We start from the raw sequence: 14,920 nt of genomic DNA, 5'->3' as shown, positions 1-14,920 counted from the left end.
CACGTTAGGTGCGTATATACATATATATTCATTAATTCGATTTTAATTATAACTCCTATATATAAATTCATAAAAATACTTTTATAATTTTTAGTAACATATATTACTAATTGTAACATGTTATTTATTTTAATTTTAATTGCATATAATTTATAACATTATTTACATGTTTCGGTAAAAAAATAATAAACTGAAGTAAATAGTAAAAAGTAAAAAGTAAAAAGTAAGAAAAGAATACTTACTAGTAGTAATTCTTCAAAGAGAGAATGAGAGAAATTTTAGTGTGAGTTTGAATGAGAAATGAGAGGTATTTATACTTGAAAAAATTAGGTAAAAAGAATAAAATAATTAAAAGAAAAAGAAATATTTTAATTTTTAATGGGATTTTAAAATTCAAAAGTATTAAATGTTAGGTAATGGGATAATGCACAAAATAAAATAATAAAAGTAGTTTTCCATTATAATTTTTAATTAAAAAGTAATTTATTTATTTATTTATTTTATTAAAAAAATCATTTATTTTAAGGATTTTTTATATATATATATTTTTTAAAATAAACAAATTGATTTACTACTTTTCCAAGAATATTTGTCAATATTTTTTTTATTCATAATAACAATACTGATAATAAAGATATTAATTATTGATATCTTGTTTAAAAAGCATATTAATAATAATAATATTAATATATCAAATTAATGCGTAATTATTTACAAATAATTGTTCGTGAATCGTTAGAATTAATCGAGGTTAAATGAAATCATATAAAGATTTTTGTTTAAATTTTTCTGGAAATTTACGGGTTGTCACAAGGGGGTCCATTACAGATTTGTAGAGAACAGGATGAGACCATAGGATTGCGGGTTTATGTGGGTGCTAAGGTATTGAAGAGTAGACGCAACCAGGCATTGCCCTATGAAGGTAATCATCCTCAGGTAGAGAGAGGTTCAGACGAGGAAATGGAGGAAGTGGAAGACATTAGGGATGTCTTTCGAGATGCTATTCTTGACGTCCACATTCGTATAGATGAGAAAGCAATGACGAGCGCGGCCAGACATAGTATGTACGAGCAGTGGAACTCCGAGCGAGTATACGAGGATTATAGGCGACGCCAACACGATAGCTGGTTAGTTCATCAGTACCAAATCATGAGCCAGCTATCATATCAGGTACCAAATAATTACGTGCCTACTCGACCTGCTCATTTTCCGCCACACAACCCCGACATCCGACCACCCTTTAACCGGTATGACTATAACCAAGCCTATCAGAACACCTATAACCAACAATGGAACCCACCTGACGAGATGAACTGGAACCCCTATCCAGACTGATTTAGTTCCATTGGTTATTTTTATGATTTTTATGTTTTTATCTTTTTACTTTTTCATGTTTAAACTTATGTTATTGGATATATTTATGTAATTTTTATCATTTTTATTAATATTGTGTACTAATATTTCACATTTAAGATTTGAAAGTGGGATTTTAAGTCCCATTTCAAATTGCCATGCATGTTTATATTTGTATGTATGTATATTGTCAATTGTACAAAACAGGGTAAAACAGCGAATTTTCAAAGACTGGCATTAAGTTCAGCAAAAGCTAGTACTTTTGACGACAAGATGAAAAATAAATGTGATGTAACAACAAGAAGGAATGAACAAATGATGTGCACCATTTATCATTCAGCAAACAAACGTCAATATGTTTGGAAACTTTGGTAAAATTTAATCATTTTTCTACGCTAATCACCCTCAATAATTTAAATTGTTACTGATTTCTTGCAAATGAGGGCATTGCAAGATCTTAAGTGTGGGAAGGGGTTAAATTCTTTTGGATTTTAAAAAATTTTTGATTTAAACACTTGGTTACCATTAAAAATACTAGTAACGCAGTAGTTGTATTAGAATCTAGTGCTCTCTGATAATAAAGAACAGCCCTAGTCTTATATACTGACTACCCAATTCTAGTAAATTTTTCAAAATTTTCAATTAAATGAACTCAAAATCATGTTTATACATATTTATGAACGATAAAACTAGGTGTTAACACCGAAATTATTGTTACCTCGGAAAGGACATAAATTGAGAAACAAACCAAAATGTTAGAATTCATTTAAAATGGAATAGAGGACAATAAAAAGGCAAATAAAAGAAAATAAAAGCCAAGTGTGGAAAAAGTTACCAAGTTATTTAAAACATAAGTCACATATTTTTGTAACAAATAACTGAAGATACTTTTGTTTTAGACGATTTTAATCAGTTTTACCCGATTTACTGTAATATATTTGAAAGAAAGATGGATCTACACGATGAATCAATTCCATCATTAAAAGGAAGTAAAGTCTTTCGAAAAAGAAATGCGCTTCTTGATTTAGGTCATGAAGTTGTCGTCCAGACCAGCTGTAGGTTGACGAAAAACCTAGAAAAGTCATCTCTAAAATCAGCAGGAAATCCACGGATCTCAGCATAAAACAGGGTCGCCAAGTGGTCAGACTTATCCTAACCATGAGAGGATCTGTCTTGTAAAATGGGGAGGACGTCGTGCAAATTAGCTGGATAAGACTAATGAATCAGATCCTCAGAAAGGATAATCTCCTTTAAAGATCAAAAATCAGCTTTTAAGACTGATATTACTCAATCCTTGAGATTGACCTTAAAGATTGAGAAGTACAAACTCATGGAATTCAATGATATCTAAACTCGAGCTTGAACGAGAAAATATTTTGATCAAAATTTCAAACCGATTTGTTTTCTGAAAACCCATTTTTCAATGCGTTCATTACAATTGAACGTAAAATCCTAGGAATTCACCTGGAATTCATTAGGTCACCTGAACCAAATCGGGTGTCAACCGTAAGAACGGTGGTTGCATAGCATGGTCAAAGACAGGACCTTGTGCCAGACCGAAAAATTATAAAGGTGAGCTTTACTATTGCTCCTACAAAGGATAGTAATTGCATCCGACACGTTATAGACCATAATTAAAAGCATGTCAGGGGACATTGCCTTAACAGTTGCTTGTTCAACGCTTTCCTTTACAACCGGACGGTAGTTTACCGAAAGATAATATACGGAACAAGTGTACTGGACGTGTTGCTTTCCCAATACAAGGTTAGCAAGTGGGTGACACAAAACCGCAAGTTTTGAACTAAAATTTTCAAATCTAAAACCCGCCAAACCCACAAAAACAATTTGCAAACACCGGTGAAGGGTTATCCCGGAAAACTTATCTAGGGTAAAAGCTAGATTTAATTTTCAAAAGATCAAATGTTTTCATAAAGATCCAATTTCCTTAAAGGATCTAAAATTTTTATAGTCATGTGGGACTGTAAACCACATCGTTACTACCATTGTTTATACTGCCGTATAGAAATCACTGATGTACAAAGTGTGAAGAATAAAGAAGTGATTCTAGTATTTTTAAGACTATATTGCTTGAGGACAAGCAACGCTCAAGTGTGAGAATATTTGATAATGCTAAAAACGAACATATATTTCATAGCATTATCCCTCAAGAAAGACAAGCTTTTAGTTGCAATTGTTCTATTTACAAGTGATATTCGTTTAAATAATAAAAGGTGAAGACAAAAGACAGATTCGACAAATTGAAGACGCAAACGACAAAAAAGCTCAAAAGTACAAAGTACAATCAAAGAGGTTCCAATTATTGATGAGAAACGTCTCAAAATTACAAGAGTACAAGACGCGAAACGCAAAGTACAAGATATTAAATTGTACGCAAGGACGTTCGAAAATCCGGAACCGGGACCAGAGTCAACTCTCAATGCTCGACGCAACGGACTAAAAATTACAAGTCAACTATGCACATGAATATAATATAATATATAATTAATTCTTAAAATTAATATATATATTATATTATATTATATAAACCGTCGGCAGAAGAAAACAACAACATGTGAGCCTCCCCAGCTGGCCATGCGATCGCATGAGCTAGAGGAGCAAAACTCATGCGATCGCATGAGCTCCTTTTCCAGCTCACAGGCCTATAAATTCGCGTGTTTGGTTCAGTTTAATATATCCATCCATCCAACTCTCTCAACGTATATATATATATATATATATATATATATATATATATATATATATATATATATATATATATATATATATATATATATATATATATATATATATATATATATATATATATATATATATATATATTTATATTATAATTTTAATTTTAATTTTAATTTCCAATAATAAGGGTATGTTAGCGAATGTTGTAAGGGTGTAAGTCGAAATTCTGTCCGTGTAACGCTACGCTATTTTTAATCATTGTAAGTTATGTTCAACCTTTTTACATTAATGTCTCGTAGCTAAGTTATTATTATGCTTATTTAAAACGAAGTAATCATGATGTTGGGCTAATTACTAAAAATGGGTAATTGGGCTTTGTACCATAATTGGGGTTTGGACAAAAGAACGACACTTGTGGAAATTAGACTATGGGCTATTAAAGGGCTTTATATTTGTTTAACTAAATGATAGTTTGTTAATTTTAATATAAAGATTTACAATTGGACGTACCTATAAATAACCATATACACTCGATCGGACACGATGGGCGGGGTATTTATATGTACGAATAATCATTCATTTAACCGGACACAGGAATGGATTAATAGTTTATGGAATTATTAAAACAGGGATGAAATTATGTACAAGGACACTTGGCATAATTGATAACAAAGTATTAAAACCTTGGGTTACACGCAGTCGATAATCTGGTGTAATTATTAAACAAAGTATTAAAACCTTGTTACAGTTTAAGTCTCCAATTAGTTGGAATATTTGACTTCGGGTATAAGGATAATTTGACGAGGATACTCGCACTTTATATTTATGACTGATGGACTGTTATGGACAAAAACCAGACGAACATATTGAATAATCCAGGACAAAGAACAATTAACCCATGGGAATAAACTAAAAATCAACACGTCAAACATCATGATTACGGAAGTTTAAATAAGCATAATTCCTTTATTTTCATATTTAATTGCACTTCTAATTATTGCACTTTTATTTATTGTTATTGTATTTAATTGCACTTTTAATTATCGTACTTTTTAATTATCGAAATTTTATTTTATCGCAATTTCATTTATCGAAATTTCATTATCATTATTTACTTTACGCTTTAAATTAAGTCTTTTATTTATTTAATATTTTACATTAGGTTTTAACTGCGACTAAAGTTTTAAAAATCGACAAACCAGTCATTAAACGGTAAAAACCCCTTTTTATAATAATAATATTACTTATATATATATTTGTATTTTTATAATTTAAATTAATATAGCGTTAAGCTTTGTTTAAAAGATTTCCCTGTGGAACGAACCGGACTTAGTAAAAACTACACTACTGTACGATTAGGTACACTGCCTATAAGTGTTGTAGCAAGGTTTAGGTATATCCATTCTATAAATAAATAAATATCTTGTGTAAAATTGTATCGTATTTAATAGTTTTTCCTAGTAAAATATAAGCTATTTCATATACACCTCGCATAACATCAATAAGGAAACCTTTTATCTAAATTCTCAATGGAGAGAGAGACTCTTCACGTATTACTAGTATTCACCACGAGGGTGAGTAGCCCTGACGAACGTTTTCAGTAGCCGATAAGAAACTTGTTCCAACAAACGTATTCGAGCCCAAACTAACTCTCAAACATATCTTAAAGAATTCTATTCCAACACGGTGTACCATGGCCCCTTATCCCAGATCGAAATACTCGTTTCACTTCTAGTTTTACAAGAAGCCTTAGGAACACGTTTAAACATGAGTACCGCGTATCATCCACAAATCGACGGACCAAGCAAACATACGATTCAAATCTTGGAAAGACATGTTACAAACTCGTATTTTTGCCTTTAGTTGTTTCCTCTTACAACAGTAGTTACCACTCGTGTATTAACTCCGCACTTTTCGAAACCTTATATGACCGCAAATGTTTCTCTCCTATTCATTTGACCGAAGTAGGTGACAAGTAAATCACCGGATCCGAACTCATGTAGGAAATAACCGTTAAGATCGTTCAAGTCCGAGAAAGGCTCAAGACGGCCCGTAGTCACCAAAAGAGCTATGTCGATGTTAGACGTAAACCTCTCGAATTCCAAGTGAGTAACCGCGTAATATTGAAAATAAAAATAAAAAAAACCGCACCTTGGAAAGGTGTAATCCGTTTCGGGAAATCGAGGAAAGTTATATCCACAATATTGATCCTTTTGAAATCTTGGGGCGTATTGAAACCGCCACCTACCGTTTAGATCTTCCGACTCAATTAGGTTCCCGTCTATCCTACATTCCATGTATCAAACTTTGAGAAGTGTCATGCGGAACAAGAACTTGTTATTCCTTTTAGATGAGCCTACTATTGATGACAAACCTCACTTCATAAGAGAACCGGTTGAAATTATGGATCGCGAACTCAAACCTTAAGACAACGTAAAACCCCGACTGTCCAAATTCGTTGGAATGTCAAAAGAGGACCCGAGTTTACGTGGGAGAGACAAGACCGAACGAGAAGGGAGTACCTTCACTTATTCGTAGAATTGACAACACAAGGTATCGAGGAAGAGACATCGACTACTACTTCCAACTAAATTTCGGGACGAAATTTCTTTTAAGGTCTGGGTAATGTAACATCCCGCATTTTTCCGTTAAATTATTTTAACGCCCGTCTTTTTTTATATATATATATTATCTTTCGTATCTAGATTCATATCCTCCGTTAGCTAACGTTCTTAATATTTTTGTTATTGGATTATAACATCTCCCGTTTACACTTGTGTATTTCGAAATAATTCGTTTGGTTAACTCACGCACCCGCATCCGAACTCGAGGGACTAATTTCATCATTTGATCAAAGATGTGACTAGTTAGACTAGTCAACATCCACCACCACCATTCATTTCATTCATCACCTCCCATATTTCTCTACTACTTCCATTTTTACTCTCAAACACCCATTTCACTAAATCATCATCCATTTTGAATCTAGCAAGCATCAACTAAAACAAACTACATATTTGGAATCCTTGCATCTTCCTCTTCAATTCCATACCAACTTCATCTATTTTGAGTAACTTTCTAAAAACACTAGATTCTTTGTTCTTGATGTTTTTAACTTGTAAAAGTGTTAATTAGTGTCTATGGCTCAAGTCTAACATGAATATGTGATTTATATGCTTGTTCTTGTCATTTTGATGTAACTAGCTTAAACTTGAAATGGGTGTGTTTGATTTTGAGATTTGGTTGCTTAAATGTTGTTAGATGTTAAAAGTGCATGTATTAAATGTGTTACTAGCATCACTAGCTTCAATTTGGTATGTACGTTGACATGGAAAAGCTTCATAATCATAATTGTTAAATTTGTGATTTTGAATTAGGGTTTGATAGAAGTAAAATGGACTTTTAATGCATTGAATGCTTTGCAATGTTATTTGTAAGTGTTTGATAGTATTGTATGCGTGATTACCTACGAAAATGCATATTATATGTGTGTAGTAAGTTCCCGAATCATCTTATGCGTTTTACGAACTTGAAACCTTGATAACGAGCTTTAAATGATCAATCGACGAGAATTCGATTATTGTAAATGATGTTTTTGTTTGATGAAAAGTGTTTAGTTGTATTCCTTGTTAAATTACCTTTCCAACGATATAGGATACGTGTTTTGAGTATTTTCGGTTCTTGATTTATGTTTGAAAGAAGTTTGGCTTGACACTTGGAGGACCTGGAGGACCCAAATTGCGGTCGTAACCCAAGCCATTACGGCCGTAACCCAGGCCATTGCGGCCGTAACCCACGCCATTGCGGCTGTAACATTGTGGTTTGTCCAAAATTGTCATTTTTCGTTTAATTCTAACTATGCTACGCACCTCCGATTAACATGAAACTTGTTCTAACATGCTCACATATGATTATTAGACTTAGAAAAATAGTTCGGGACTCGACCCGAACGTGTTGACTTTTTCGTTGACTTTGACTTGACCAAAGTTGACTTTTGCCCGAACTTAACCAAATACTTATGCAATCATTCTAACATGCTTTTATCTTTATATCTTGCATGAAACTTGACAAGTTGACTCACATGCTATATTTATCGAGTCGTAACGAGCCATAGGACTAATTGAGCACTTTAACCAATCGTGTTTACCGTTATTGGTACAACCTACTTGTTTAGGTCAAGACTAGCAATTGTCCTTGCACACGTTTACTTGTGAAGTACTTTATTACTCGTGCACTCAAGGTGAGATCATAGTCCCACCATTTCAACAACTTTTATTCTTTTAAATCGTGGGCTGAGAAACATATACTTTGTTACATCTTGTACTACTTACTTTTATGCTTTGAACACAAGTATGAAGAAACAAACATTCCACAACGAGTTTGAACAAATTCCTCAATTCGATTATCATTAGTTACACTTGCCGGGTGTAAGCGAGAACTTATGTTGTATGGCCATATGGGTTTGACAAACCCTCAATCGGACGGTTCGCTACCGTTACTTCAGATGAAATATATTTTCGAGAAACAGTGTATGTTCTAACACTATTGTGATGGGGTTCTATGGAAGGAAAGTTAAGCCTTGATGATTGGGTGCTCGTGATAACAATTTTTGGAATGGTTTACTATTATTGAAATGTTATAAATCTTGTGGTTCATTTTACTTACTCACTTACTTACTTAAACCTATGATTTCACCAACATTTTCGTTGACAGATTTCTATGTTTTTCTCAGGTCTTTGAACGATATGTGATACATGCTTCCGCTCATTATTTTGATACTTGCATGGGATGTCGAGTATATATGCATTTATGGAGCGTCTTTTGGCTACTTTTAAATTGTGTCGCATAGGTTTCATTGGTACTTATAACGTAACTTGTGGTTGAACTATTCTTGTAAACTTTGAAACAATCTTTACATTTGAAATGAATGCGACATACTTTTGGTCAAACGTTGTTTTAAAGACTTATGACCACGTAACGGGACCTAAGTAGACGGCGCCGTCAATGACGTTTTTGTCGGGTCGCTACAGTGTTTATGATTCACATTCAAGCATCGTGTTTAATCATGTTTTTTTAACGCCGAAATTTTATTAAGATTACCACCTCGCTAGCGAGAAACTAGGGAGGGGAGCAAAATCAAAACATTACAAAGGCTTAATCAGCGAATGGTTCCAACTAAGATTTTATTTTGGGTTAAAGCCAAAAATAGGCTACAAACTTACACAAATGTACCGATGTCGCCCACAAACTCATTTTCGTCCTACTGTCGCCTACAAACTTTCAAAAAGTGTACCAATGTAAACAAAAACTTTCAAAAAGTGTACCAATGTAAACAAAAATGACTTGCTACCGGCTAAACTGGTCAAAATTAACACGTGTCATTCGTGGATTGGATCTAAACAAAAATAAATAAAAAATCAGGTCAAAATTAGTATGTAACAGGTCAAAATGGCAAAATGTTGATATTAGCACATTTTTTGAAAGTTTGTAGGCGACAGTAGGACGGAAATAAATTTGTGGACGACATCAGTAAATTTGTGTAAGTTTGTAGCCTATTTTTGGCTTTAACCCTTTTATTTTCCTTTATCTGTTATCCAATTAAAAGAATACAAGCCAATTAAATCAAAAAACTCTTGCTTCTTCATTCTTGATTAGGGGTGTGAATGGTACGGAAAAAAATGAAAAAAAATCCGAAGACCGTACCAGACCGAACCGATTCCGAAGCGAACTGAGCTATTTCAGTTTGGTATCGGTCCACATCTTTCCTTTTTGATATACATCCGAACCGGACTGAATCGAAAAATAACACTAAAAATAACCGAACTGGACCGAACCGAACATTTTACTAAAATCCATGTCGTGGTTGCGACAATCGAATAAAAACGCTCCTTAAAACCCACAAAAATTTGCCACCCTTGGAACCACGTGAACCATCGAAACATCGTCAACATTTGGCATTTGCCCATCAACCCAAATTTTTTCTTTCCTCCAAACCTCCATAGCCACGTCACATGAGAACAATACATGCGACAATGACTCCACACAACACAAGAAAAAGTGGGTAATTGATGTCATTAATTTCCATGCAACGAGTTGAGAGATTAAGACGAGTCAGACACATATCCAACATTACCCTCCAAATAAAAAATGGTAACCTTACGAGGAAGATATTGTGACGACCCGAGAATTTCCAACCAAATTTAAACTTAATCTTCATTTGATCTCGACATGATAAGCAATGTATGTAATGGTAAGTCTCAAAATTTTAGAACTGGTTACAAGAATACATTTGACCTTTGACTATTCCTGATGATTCACAAATAATTGTTTGTAAATAAATATGTATATATGTAAATGTAAGTAGATATAATAAATTGAAATTATAAAATATAATCTAAACATTACAAATTAGATATGTAAAACAAGATACAAAATAATTAAGTGATATTAAATGAATATATATATATATATATATATATATATATATATATATATATATATATATATATATATATATATAATTGTGAATTCAATACATAAGTAATATTATGTATATTGTAATATATATAATTTATAAAGATTAAATAAAATATTATAAAATTGTAATATTAATATAGTAAAAGTAATTACAAGTTAAAATATGGTTGTTATACTTACCTTCAGTATTATTATTAATATTAATAATAATAACAATATTAGTATCAATATTATTAGATATATAGATATGAAATTAATACGCACAACTTATTATATTAATATCATCATTACTATCAATACTAATGCTAATAATATCGTTACTATTATCGCTGAGACTATTAAAATCATTATAAGTATTGTTATTTTTATATAACTTATTTTTTATCATGAATGTTATTAGTATTTTTAATAATACTATTAACCTTATTATAAATACTATTATTCTTGTGATTTATATTATTATTATTAAACATCATTAAATTGATATCACCCTTATTATTAGTGTTATTTATTATTATTACTATTTATTACTATAAACTTTTATTATCATTAATTTTATTATTATCATTATCCTTATTATTATTAGCATATTATTATTATCTTTAATAGTATTATTATTTATAATTATTATCATTATTATTATTATCAATTATTTTATAATTATTAAAACTTATAGAATTATTATTATTAATACGTTCATATTATTAATTAGGATATTGAATTTATATATATAAAAAAATAAGTAAATAAATAAAATAAAATCAAGTCCGTGTGACATCCCTATACAGCTTTTACGATTTTTATTTTATTTTATTTTATTTTTGTTTTTGTCTTCAAAATTATTAGATAAAATTATATTCAGTTATCTTTCAACATCTGCTTTACATTTTTTTATTCTTTATTTTCTTCTGTCTACGTAATTCATGTCGACCACTTTCACTAAGCTACAATCAATTACACTGCTTCAAATTATTCGATTCACGGATATTATCGTCTATATATCCGGATTGTATACTGCAATTGAGAAGAAGAAAATAAAAAATAAAGATGTCGACCCCTGTATTGAACTCAAAAACTAAAAAGCTTAATTTCGATTTTTATTTCAAAATTCGTTAATGCAGTTTTGTTAAGAGTCTTGTATTCAATCTTTCTGCAAAAACTAAGCTTCCAATTTCTTCTAGTGATCAAGAATTCTCAAGTCAAAGTTGAAATTTTAAAAGTCAAACTATTTGGGTTATTGTAAAATTCGAATGGTTTTTAACGTTTATATCTCAATTGACGTTTGCTAAAGTTTCATTGAATGATTTGAAATGTAATTCATGTTATCATCTTGGTCCAAAAAGATCTCAAAATCATAATATTATTTCTCCCTATTTTGTGCCCCATTGAGTGTTATAAAAAATCTCGAGAGTATTAGGAGAAAATTTTTTTAGGGGGGGTCGGGTGAGCGTTGCAAATTATCTTGGGTTAAATGGGATGAATGTCTATTGCCTTATAAATTTGGGGGGTTAAATATTGGGTCTTTTCGGGGGAAAAATCTTGCTCTTTTGGGAAAGTGGTTTTGGCGGGCAAAAACCGAGCCAAAAGCACTTTGGGTTTCGGTCATCAAGAGTATCTATGGTTCTAACGGGCTACATCCTCCTACAGGTCTTTGTGGATCGGTAGGAGTGAGTAGTGAAATGTCCCGTTCTTATTGATTAAAAACGTTCCATATTAATTGATTTCGTTGCGAGGTTTTGACCTCTATATGAGACGTTTTTCAAAGACTGCATTCATTTTTAAAACAAACCATAACCTTTATTTCATAAATAAAGGTTTAAAAAGCTTTACGTAGATTATCAAATAATGATAATCTAAAATATCCTGTTTACACACGACCATTACATAATGGTTTACAATACAAATATGTTACATCGAAATCAGTTTCTTGAATGCAGTTTTTACACAATATCATACAAACATGGACTCCAAATCTTGTCCTTATTTTAGTATGCAACAGCGGAAGCTCTTAGTATTCACCTGAAAATAAACATGCTTTGAACGTCAACAAAAATGTTGGTGAGTTATAGGTTTAACCTATATATATCAAATCGTAACAATAGATCACAAGATTTCATATTTCAATACACATCCCATACATAGAGATAAAAATCATTCATATGGTGAACACCTGGTAACCGACATTAACAAGATGCATATATAAGAATATCCTCATCATTCCGGGACACCCTTCGGATATGATATAAATTTCGAAGTACTAAAGCATCCGGTACTTTGGATGGGGTTTGTTAGGCCCAATAGATCTATCTTTAGGATTCGCGTCAATTAGGTTGTCTGTTCCCTAATTCTTAGATTACCAGACTTAATAAAAAAGGGCATATTCGATTTCGATAATTCAACCATAGAATGTAGTTTCACGTACTTGTGTCTATTTTGTAAATCATTTATAAAACCTGCATGTATTCTCATCCCAAAAATATTAGATTTTAAAAGTGGGACTATAACTCACTTTCATAGATTTTTACTTCGTCGGGAAGTAAGACTTGGCCACTGGTTGATTCACGAACCTATAACAATATATACATATATATCAAAGTATGTTCAAAATATATTTACAACACTTTTAATATATTTTGATGTTTTAAGTTTATTAAGTCAGCTGTCCTCGTTAGTAACCTACAACTAGTTGTCCACAGTTAGATGTACAGAAATAAATCGATAAATATTATCTTTAATCAATCCACGACCCAGTGTATACGTATCTCAGTATTGATCACAACTCAAACTATATATATTTTGGAATCAACCTCAACTCTGTATAGCTAACTCCAACATTCACATATAGAGTGTCTATGGTTGTTCCGAAATATATATAGATGTGTCGACATGATAGGTCGAAACATTGTATACGTGTCTATGGTATCTCAAGATTACATAATATACAATACAAGTTGATTAAGTTATGGTTGGAATAGATTTGTTACCAATTTTCACGTAGCTAAAATGAGAAAAATTATCCAATCTTGTTTTACCCATAACTTCTTCATTTTAAATCCGTTTTGAGTGAATCAAATTGCTATGGTTTCATATTGAACTCTATTTTATGAATCTAAACAGAAAAAGTATAAGTCTATAGTCGGAAAAATAAGTTACAAGTTATTTTTGTAAAGGTAGTCATTTCAGTCGAAAGAACGACGTCTAGATGACCATTTTAGAAAACATACTTCCACTTTGAGTTTAACCATAATTTTTGGATATAGTTTCATGTTCATAATAAAAATCATTTTCCCAGAATAACAACTTTTAAATCAAATTTTATCATAGTTTTTAATTAACTAACCCAAAACAGCCCGCGGTGTTACTACGACGGCGTAAATCCGGTTTTTCGGTGTTTTTCATGTTTCCAGGTTTTAAATCATTAATTTAGCATATCATATAGATATATAACATGTGTTTAGTTGATTTTAAAAGTCAAATTAGAAGGATTAACTTTTATTTGCGAACAAGTTTAGAATTAACTAAACTATGTTCTAGTGATTACAAGTTTAAACCTTCGAATAAGATAGCTTTATATGTATGAATCGAATGATGTTATGAACATCATTACTACCTCAATTTCCTTGGATAAACCTATTGGAAATGAGAAAAATGGATCTAGCTTCAAAGGATCCTTGGATGACTTGAAAGTTCTTGAAGCAGAATCATGACACGAAAACAATTTCAAGTAAGATTTCCACTCGAAATAAGATTGTTATAGTTATAGAAATTGAATTAAAGTTTGAATATGAGTATTACCTTGTATTAGAAAGATATCTTACTGTAAATAAGAAATATTTCTTAAGGTTGGATGATCACTCTACAATATTGGAAGTAAGCTAACAAACTTGGAAGTATTCTTGATTTTATAAAACTAGAACTTGTAGAATTTATGAAGAACACTTAGAACTTGAAGATAGAACTTGAGAGAGATCAATTAGATGAATAAAATTGAAGAATTAAAGTGTTTGTAGGTGTTTTTGGTCATTGGTGTATGGATTAGATATAAAGGATATGTAATTTTGTTTTCATGTAAATAAGTCATGAATGATTACTCATATTTTTGTAATTTTATGAGATATTTCATGCTAGTTGCCAAATGATGGTTCCCACATGTGTTAGGTGACTCACATGGGCTGCTAAGAGCTGATCATTGGAGTGTATATACCAATAGTACATACATCTAAAAGCTGTGTATTGTACGAGTACGAATACGGGTGCATACGAGTAGAATTGTTGATGAAACTGAACGAGGATGTAATTGTAAGCATTTTTGTTAAGTAGAAGTATTTTGATAAGTGTCTTGAAGTCTTTCAAAAGTGTATGAATACATATTAAAACACTACATGTATATACA

The sequence above is a fragment of the Rutidosis leptorrhynchoides genome, chromosome 2 (genome assembly GCF_046630445.1).
Source record: "Rutidosis leptorrhynchoides isolate AG116_Rl617_1_P2 chromosome 2, CSIRO_AGI_Rlap_v1, whole genome shotgun sequence".
Classification (NCBI taxonomy): Eukaryota; Viridiplantae; Streptophyta; class Magnoliopsida; order Asterales; family Asteraceae; genus Rutidosis; species Rutidosis leptorrhynchoides.
Note: the sequence above shows the minus strand (reverse complement) of the source record.